This window comes from Budorcas taxicolor, chromosome 15 (assembly GCF_023091745.1).
Source record: "Budorcas taxicolor isolate Tak-1 chromosome 15, Takin1.1, whole genome shotgun sequence".
In the NCBI taxonomy this organism is placed as follows: Eukaryota; Metazoa; Chordata; class Mammalia; order Artiodactyla; family Bovidae; genus Budorcas; species Budorcas taxicolor.
The window spans coordinates 52,584,111-52,593,689 of NC_068924.1; positions in this window are offsets into that span (position 1 = coordinate 52,584,111).

The following is a 9,579-nucleotide window of genomic DNA, read 5'->3' on the forward strand; positions in this document are numbered from 1 at the left end:
GGCAAAATGATAGGACACCAAAAGAGGAACTCCCCAGGTCGGTAGGTGCCAATATGCTACTGGAGATCAGTGGAGAAATAACGCCAGAAAGAATGAAGGGATGGAACCAAAGCAAAAACAATACCCAGTTGTAGACGTGACTGGTGATAGAAGCAAGATCCGATGCTGTAAAGAGCAATATTGCATAGGAACCTGAAATGTCAGGTCCATGAATCAAGGTAAATTGGAAGTGGTCAAACAAGAGATGGCAAGGGTGAATGTCGACATTCTAGGAATCAGCGAACTAAAATGGACTGGAATGGGTGAATTTAACTCAGATGGCCATTACATCTACTACTGCGGGCAGGAATCCCTCAGAAGAAATGGAGTAGCTATCAAGGTCAACAAAAGAGTCCAAAATGCAGTACTTGGATGCAATCTCAAAAAAGACAGAATTATCTCTGTTCATCTCCAAGCAAACCATTCAATATCACAGTTATCCAAGTCTATGCCCCAACCAGTAACACTGAAGAAACTGAAGTTGAACAGTTTTATGAAGACCTACAAGATCTTTTAGAACTAACACCCAAAAAAGATGTCCTTTTCATTATAAGGGACTGGAATGCAAAAGTAGAAGTCAAGAAACACCTGGAGTAACAGGCAAATTTGGCCTTGGAATGTGGAATGAAGCAGGGCAAAGACTAATAGAGTTTTGCCAAGAAAATGCACTGGTCATAGCAAACACCCTCTTCCAACAACACAAGAGAAGACTCTACACATGGACATCACCAGATGGTCAACACCGAAATCAGATTAATTATATTCTTTGGAGCCAAAGATGGAGAAACTCTATACAGTCAACAAAAACAAGACCGGGAGCTGACTGTGGCTCAGATCATGAACTCCTTATTGCCAAATTTAGACTTAAATTGAAGAAAGTAGGGAAAACCGCTAGACCATTCAGGTATGACCTAAATCAAATCCCTTATGATTATACAGTGGAAGTGAGAAATAGATTTAAAGGTCTAGATCTGATAGATAGAGTGCCTGAGGAACTATGGACTGAGGTTCGTGACATTGTACAGGAGACAGGGATCAAGACCATCCCCATGGAAAAGAAATGCAAAAAAGCAAAATGGCTGTCTGGGGAGGCCTTGCAAATAGCTGTGAAAAGAAGAGAGGTGAAAAGCAAAGGAGAAAAGGAAAGATATAAGCATCTGAATGCAGAGTTCCAGAGAATAGCAAGAAGAGATAAGAAAGCCTTCTTCAGCGATCAATGCAAAGAAATAGAGGAAAATAACAGAATGGGAAAGACTAGAGATCTCTTCAAGAAAATTAGAGACACCAAGGGAACATTTCATGCAAAAATGGGCTCGATAAAGGACAGAAATGGTCTGGACCTAACAGAAACAGAAGATATTAAGAAGAGGTGGCAAGAATACACGGAAGAACTGTACAAAAAACATCTTCACAACCCGGATAATCATGATGATGTGATCACTAATCTAGAGCCAGACATCTTGGAAAGTGAAGTCCAGTGGGCCTTAGAAAGCATCACTACAAACAAAGCTAGTGGAGGTGATGGAATTCCAGTAGAGCTATTTCAAATCCTGAAAGATGATGCTGTGAAAGTGCTGCACTCAATATGCCAGCAAATTTGGAAAACTCAGCAGTGGCCACAGGACTGGAAAAGGTCAGTTTTCATTCCAATCCCAAAGAAAGGCAATGCCAAAGAATGCTCAAACTACTGCACAATTGCACTCATCTCACACGCTAGTGAAGTAATGCTCAAAATTCTCCAAGCCAGACTTCAGCAATATGTGAACCGTGAACTCCCTGATGTTCAAGCTGGTTTTAAAAAAGGCAGAGGAACCAGAGATCAAATTGCCAACATCTTCTGGATCATGGAAAAACAAAAGAGTTCCAGAAAAACCATCTATTTCTGCTTTATTGACTATGTCAAAGCCTTTGACTGTATAGATCACAATAAACTGTGGAAAATTCTGAAAGAGATGGGAATACCAGACCACCTAACCTGCCTCTTGACAAATCTGTATGCAGGTCAGGAAGCAACAGTTAGAACTGGACATGGAACAACAGGCTGGTTCCAAATAGGAAAAGGAGTACGTCAAAGCTGTATATTGTCACCCTGCTTATTTAACTTATATGCAGAGTACATCATGAGAAACACTGGACTGGAAGAAACACAAGCTGGAATCAAGATTGCTGGGAGAAATATTAATAACCTCAGATATGCAGATGACACCACCCTTATGGCAGAAAGTGAAGAGGAGCTAAAAGCCTCTTGATGAAAGTGAAAGAGGAGAGTGAAAAGGTTGGCTTAAAGCTCAACATTCAGAAAACGAAGATCATGGCATCTGGTCCCATCACTTCATGGGAAATAGATGGGGAAACAGTAGAAACAGTGTCAGACTTTATTTTTTGGGGCTCCAAAATCACTGCAGATGGTGATTGCAGCCATGAAATTAAAAGACTCTTACTCCTTGGAAGGAAAGTTATGACCAACCTGGATAGTATATTCAAAAGCAGAGACATTACTTTGCCGACAAAGGTCCGCCTAGTCAAGGCTATGGTTTTTCCTGTGGTCATGTACGGATGTGAGAGTTGGACTGTGAAGAAGGCTGAGCGCCAAAGAATTGATGCGTTTGAACTGTGGTGTTGGAGAAGACTCTTGAAAGTCCCTTGGACTGCAGGGAGATCCAACCAGTCCATTCTGAAGGAGATCAGCCCTGGGATTTCTTTGGAAGGAATGATGCTAAAGCTGAAGCTCCAGTACTTTGGCCACCTCATGCGAAGAGTTGAGTCATTGGAAAAGACTCTGATGCTGGGAGGGATTGGGGGCAGGAGGAGAAGGGGACGACCCAGGATGAGATGGCTGGATGGCATCACGGACTCAATGGATGTGAGTCTGAGTGAACTCTGGGAGATGGTGATGGACAGGGAGGCCTGGCGTGCTGCAATTCATGGGGTCGCAAAGCGTTGGACACAACTGAGCGACTGAACTGAACTGAACTGAACTAAACTGATGGCTCAGGAACTGGCTGGCTGTCCTGGGGCATGCCCTATGGCCCCAGAGGCAAAGCTAACTCCCAGAGGAAGTCACAAGACTGAGGTCTCGGCCTCATGGGAGGAAGGACATCATACAATGAGAAGAACTTTCTTGGGAGAGTGAGACTTCCATCTCTAGGGCTGCACAAGAAGGACATCCTCTAGCAGAGAAGCTACAAAGTGGAGAGTTGCTTCGTGTGGAAAGCAAATAAAGGCAACTCTACAGTCTCTTCCCACCCCCAAATTAAATCATCTGCTGATCTCTTCAATCCTCAACAATTAGGTTTAGCTGTGTCCTGTGTTCACATTAAAATGTGGGGAATTTCCATCTAGCACTGAGGGTTTGGGGAGATATGAGAGACAGAAATAGGATCTAATGGAACCCTCAACATTCTGTTTGGGTCTGGGGTATGAGGAATGAGGAGAAACTGAAAATGTCCTTTCAGAGGCCCAAATGACAAGGGAGGGGGAGAATCAGAGCCACCCAGAGCCAATCCATGACCTAGATTCTCTGTAATTAATGAGCCTACGTCATGGACGTGTTGGCTTCTGATCAACACTGTCTCCCCAACCCTGCCCAGCTCTCCTGTATGAGAAGATTAAATCAATTAGGAGGAGGAGGAGATCTGGCTGGCGCTGGTTAGGAACAGTGGATAATTCACTTACATAACAGGGGATTGAGGTTTAGACTTGGCCCCTGAGTAGTGGGCGTGGATACCAGACCTGAAGCTTTTGGGAAGAGACCTCAGGGGTTGCGAGTAAAAGCAGAGGGGGAAAAGAGGGGCTGCAGGGGAAAGGGCAGCCATGAGCCCACATGGGGGCCCATATTCTATCTTCCTGCTGAGAACTAACTCCCTGTCCTCTGGTCTGAGAGAGGGACAAATTGAAAAAATGACCCCCAAATGAGGGTGTCCCAGCCACCAGGATTTTTCAAAAATGAAAATCTGACCAAGCCTCTCTCCTTAGCCTGGCATTCAAAGCCCTGCAAATTTGCCAGCTGCATCTCCTGTCTCCAAGGGGTGGGGGTGGGTAGAGAGGCAAAAAATACCTCCTGGTTTTTCCCTCTCTGCCTGGTCCTAGCTAGGCACTGGAGGTACAGAGAGAAACAGACCGAGAAGTATGGCCTAGGGGAGGGGACGTAGACCTACAACGTTCTATGCCAAATGGAACAACACAGGCCCGCATGGGCAGGACCCAGAGAGGTCACAATGTGGAAGACTTCCTGGGGCCAGTTCCAGAAGGCTCCCCAGGGAAGGCAGTAATTGCACTCACTGAGCCTTAAAGGAAGGATGGATTAGTGGGAGTTCACTGCGCTGACCTGGTTGAGGGAGGGCCTTGGGTGGAGGGAACGGCATGTACAAAGGCATGGCAGTGAAACAGCTTGGCACACATTCAGGGAACTAGTTGGTTGTCTGGAGCCTAGAGCAGGATGTAGGAATGGGGGAGATGAGCCAGAAGAGGTAGCTGGTCCCAGTCTTGCTTCTGATGGCATGCCAAGAAGGGACAGAGGCAAGGACCCCAGAGTCGCTCTGATCAACCCTCGCTTCCTGAGCACTGACAGTGCACCAGGCCCAATGCTGGGACTGGGAGCAGACGGGAGTGGGGATAAAGAGATAACTGAGAACCAGGTCTTGTCCTCCAGGAGCTCTAGAAGTGCACACAAATATTTCCCCTTACCAACCTCATAGTCCCAGCTTGGCTCTAGGTAGGACTCAGACCTGGCTGATGTCTCTGGAGCTCTGCTTGTTGGCTGGATCTGCCTACAACCCCTTGCCCAAGGACTGAGATACCCAGGCAAGCAGTCTTGCTGGTCAAAAGTGACCTGGCCTCTGGAGGCCTGCTCCGGACACTTAACTCCTGAGGACCAGTCTTGTGGCAAATAAGGTCCCCATGAGCAAATTCAGATAAGATAGGGGAGAGTGACCAGCTGAGCTGGTGTCCTAGGGAGGGAGGCAAGGCATGGATCAAGAAACGTAAAAGAGTTAGACTCGAAGGGTTTCAGGAGACACTCAGGTTGTTATCTTGGGTCATGCCATCCTATGGGAAACAGGAGGATGTAAGGTCAGGAGCTGCAACAGTTTCAAGCTCCTCAATTACAGGATTCACTGGGTGGTGGCGCATGGAACCTTAGGAATTCAAGTGGCCCACACACAAGCGGTCTGTAGGAAGTGGCTGGTGGAAATCCTTCCCTTCCCTATTCTCTCCCTTCCTTCAGTCTTTCCTTCACCAGCTCTCAGTACCTCTTCTCTTCAAGCAGGCTCTGGGTTGAACAATGAGGCACAGACCTAGGGTCAGCCTGTTCTTTGTCCAAATGACCAGCATTAAGCACGACATTCCAGCACATCCAGGACTTGTCTGCATCTAAAATGCTGGCTGGGAATTGAAGCTAAGGCCTGAAATTTATTCTACTTTTAAAAGATTTAGGAAGTAACCTTTGTGATTGCAAGCAAAAGAAACTTACTGAAACTAAGCAAAACAGAAAAAAAGAAAAAAAGATTAACAGTTCCACTGGGCAGCTAAGAATGGTTGAGAAAGCTGGAGAACCAAATGAGCATGCAGCTGAACTCATAGCCAGGGTTATATAATACCACAGGAACAATGGCCCCAGCACTTCCACTGGCCTGCCCTTTGAACATCTCCACCGTACTGTGACCCAGACATGGCACTGCTACATGATGTAAGTACAAATGAATGCCAACGAATCTTCTTGCCAGCCTCACTAATTGTCACACCAAAGCTCTGAGACAGGTACAGCTGGTCAAACTGGCAGGAAGTGGGAGTGGGAGAGAATCTGGCTCCTTTTGACTTTGAAGTTGAAGATTGGGTCCTAGTTTCCACAAGGACTCACCTAGTGGGAGATACACTCAAAACATAATACAAAGCAATGGATTGGCCTTAGGCAGCAGAAAATGCGACAAATGCACACTACACCTTTATTGAGGAGTCACCAAATGCTGGGTGTGTTCCAGGGGTTCTACATAAGCAAATCTGCAAAGCGAACTGTCTTTCAATAGGACATTGGTTGATCCCATTTTATAGCTGAGGAAATTGAGATTTTGGAAGTGAACTAACATTCATTCATCTGGTAAGTGATGGAACCAGGATTCCAATACAAGTGGATGGTTTCGTTGTTATAAATATATTACGCTGTCTCCAAAATTGTAACTACAGAGAATTTGTGTTTATGATTCTTAATGGGAAATAGATGAGGAAACAGTGGAAACAGTGTCAGACTTTATTTGGGGGGGCTCCAAAATCACTGCAGATGGTGATTGCAGCCATGAAATTAAAAGACGCTTACTCTTTGGAAGGAAAGTTATGACCAACCTAGATAGCATATTCAAAAGCAGAGACATTACTTTGCCGACAAAGGTCCGTCTAGTCAAGGCTATGGTTTTTCCAGTAGTCATGTATGGATTTGAGAGTTGCGCTGTGAAGAAAGCTGAGCGCTGAAGAATTGATGCTTTTGAACTGTGGTGTTGGAGAAGACTCTTGAAAGTCCCTTGGACTGCAAGGAGATCCAACCAGTCCATTGTAAAGGAGATCAGTCCTGGGTGTTCTTTGGAAGGAGTGATACTAAAGCTGAAACTCCAGTACTTTGTCCACCTCATGCGAAGAGTTGACTCATTGGAAAAGACTCTGCTGCTGCGAGGGATTGGGGGCAGGAGGAGAAGGGGACGACCCAGGATGAGATGGCTGGATGGCATCACCGACTCGATGAACGTGAGTTCGAGTGAACTCCGGGAGTTGGTGATGGACAGGGAGGCCTGGCGTGCTGTGACTCATGGGGTCACAAAGAGTCGGACATGACTGAGTGACTGAACTGAACTGCACTAAATGTTTTTGTTTTTTTTTTTAAAGCATGGGGCAAATAAAAATGACTAGAAGTAAATGCTCCAATATCTTCACACAATGATTGATGGGCTAATAAAATTATGAATAATTTTTCCCTGCGTTTTTATGTTTTTCTATACTCTTTTTTAAAAAAGTATAATTACTCTAAGAATTATAAGACAAAATAAAATGACAATAGTTTAAAAGATTCTACCAGTATTAACAGAACCATGGAGAAACCATGCATAGAAAAAAGACTGGAAGGAAATTTGTCCAAAAAGTCTCTGGATAGTGGGATATGGGTCTGCTTTCTTTCAACTTCCATTTTTCAAATTTTTTATAGTGAGCACACTCTGAAACAAACAGTAAAGTAAGTTTTATTTTAAAACTCAGTGTAGAAATGCTATTAGCTAAGAGATGGTACAACCCCGTCTTAGTCCTTTCAAGTTCCCATGTGTGTATGTTAGTCACTCAATAGTGTCCAACTTTTTGTGACCCCAAGGACTGTAGTCTGCCAGGCTCCCCTGTCCATGGAATTTCCCAGGCAAGAATACTGGAGTGGGTTGCCATTTCCTTCTCCAGGGGATCTTCCCCACCCAGGGATCAAACCTGGGTCTCCTGCATTGTAGACAGATTCTTTATCATCTGAGCCACCAGGGAAACCCTTCAAATTCCCATAGTCATGTCCTATAGTGGTTGGAAGCTAAGTTGGTTCTGGGTTTTCTGGAGCAGCCTGGCAGTCCCTTGCAGTGTTTGCTACCAGAGTTGGCACAGCTGGCATGCATCACAGTCACCAGTTATCTCAGGCTGAACACTCTGAGCCATCATGGGAATAACCCAGGATACCCACCTCTTGTTACAATGTACATGTTATCAGACTCTACTAACCTCTAAGGATTTAGCTCAGGGGGCTGGGCTCTTCCTCTCTGCTGGTTTTCTCTCTCTTTTCCCAGGCTTCAGGGTTCACCTTCCCTCCTATGAATGGGGTGGGGATGCTCAGTCATGGGAAGTTTAGGTCCATCAAAGGTGCCATCTGTGTCTCCTGGTCTGAGTTGCAGGTCCCCTATCCCCTCTCCTCTCTGCACTGCCCCAATGCCAAGTGAGGTTTGGTCCTGTCTGGCCCCTGTCTGGTGGCAGAGTCAGTCTTCCAACCTCAGGGAGACTCTAGACTATTCCTTGCCTTAAGAATGTCCCAATCAGGGCTTCCCAGGTGGCTCAGTGGGTGAAGAATCCACCTGCAATGCAGGAGGAATGTCCCAATCAGATGGAAGAGGCAGTGTTTTTCCACTAATGGGGAGTGGAATGGGGAGACAAGACAGGAGAGAGTAGGAGTTTATTCATACAGGAAGTAATCAGTCTCAGCCAAGCTTGACTCCTAAAGTTTCTGCCAGGACCCCACTACCTCCTTACCCCCTCCTCCAGGTTGGACAGTCCCAGTCATAGCCTCCTGGGCCCTCTGCTCCCTCCCCTCCCCGACCTCCCCAAGCACACAGGGGTTTCTTGTGCCCTGTGTATCATCCCCGGCATCCTCCAGGAGGTCACACACACCACTACCCCCCACTTCTACTTCCCCCTTCCTGCTCCCCTGGGCAAAGAGAGGGAGCTAGATCATCGGACAGGCCCTCCCTCTCAGTGGGGACATTCTTATCTCACTGCCCCTTCCTGGACCCCTCCCCTTCCGCCTTCCTTCTCAGTTTCTTCACCAATCCGCTCCCTCTTTTTCTCCCTCCTTGCCCACCCTCTTCTTGCCGAGCCCCCAGAATCTCCAGGTGGAGGCCCACTTGGCTCCTGCAGTGGCCAAGCTGCCGCAGTAAGGGATGCAATAGGGTAGAGTAGAGGTGGCTGGGGAAGGGAAAAGGGCCCAGGCCAAGGCAGAGGCTGCCGTGGCTGGGCAGGGCGGGCAGCCGGCCTGAGAAGCCTTGGCCAAAGCTGCCTCAGCAGCTCCTGCTAAACTCCAGCAAGGCATCTACGTTCACTGCTCACTCCGCTCGGGTGGCCACTCCAGAGCTGAGAGGCTCTGGGGGAGGGAAGCATCTGCTGAGGTCAGCACAGCCTCCAGAAACCTCTTCAGCAGAGGAGGAGGCCCCAGAGAGTCCCAGCCCCACCTCTGGACAGAGGGATAAGAGGAAATGACACTTCCTCCTCCTTAGGGAGTGTGACTTGTGACTTAAGTTTCTGGCAATCTAGAATCCAGGGCTGAGAGGGTCCCCAAACAACACCTGCTGGATATAGGAATCTCTTCTACTCCCCAGTGGCTGCAGAGCATTCCCAACGTGCCTTCTGGGGTGGGAAGCGCCTTCCCTCCTACAGCAGCCCAATCCACTGGGAAATTGTCCACGCTCAGTTATCAAACTGCCACCAGTGTCTCCTCTGTGCCAGGACCTGGGCTGGGCCCTAGGGATGCAAGGATGAACATGGCCCCTGCCCTCAAGGAGCTCTCCATCTAAGGAAGGAGACAGACATTGAGCACTCACAGTGCTGGGGAAGCTGTGGGAACCCAGAGGTGGCCCAGCAAGGTAGAGTTCAGGAACTGCTTCCCAGGGCAGGCAATGGATCCCAGGGGGCCTTGAATATCCAAGTAGCTTCAAGTACCACTAAATGCCAACAACTCCCAGCCTTGCAGGTCCAGCCTTGACATGGCTCCCGAATGCCAGGCTTAACTATCCAACTGCCCATTCAGCATCTCCACTTGGATGT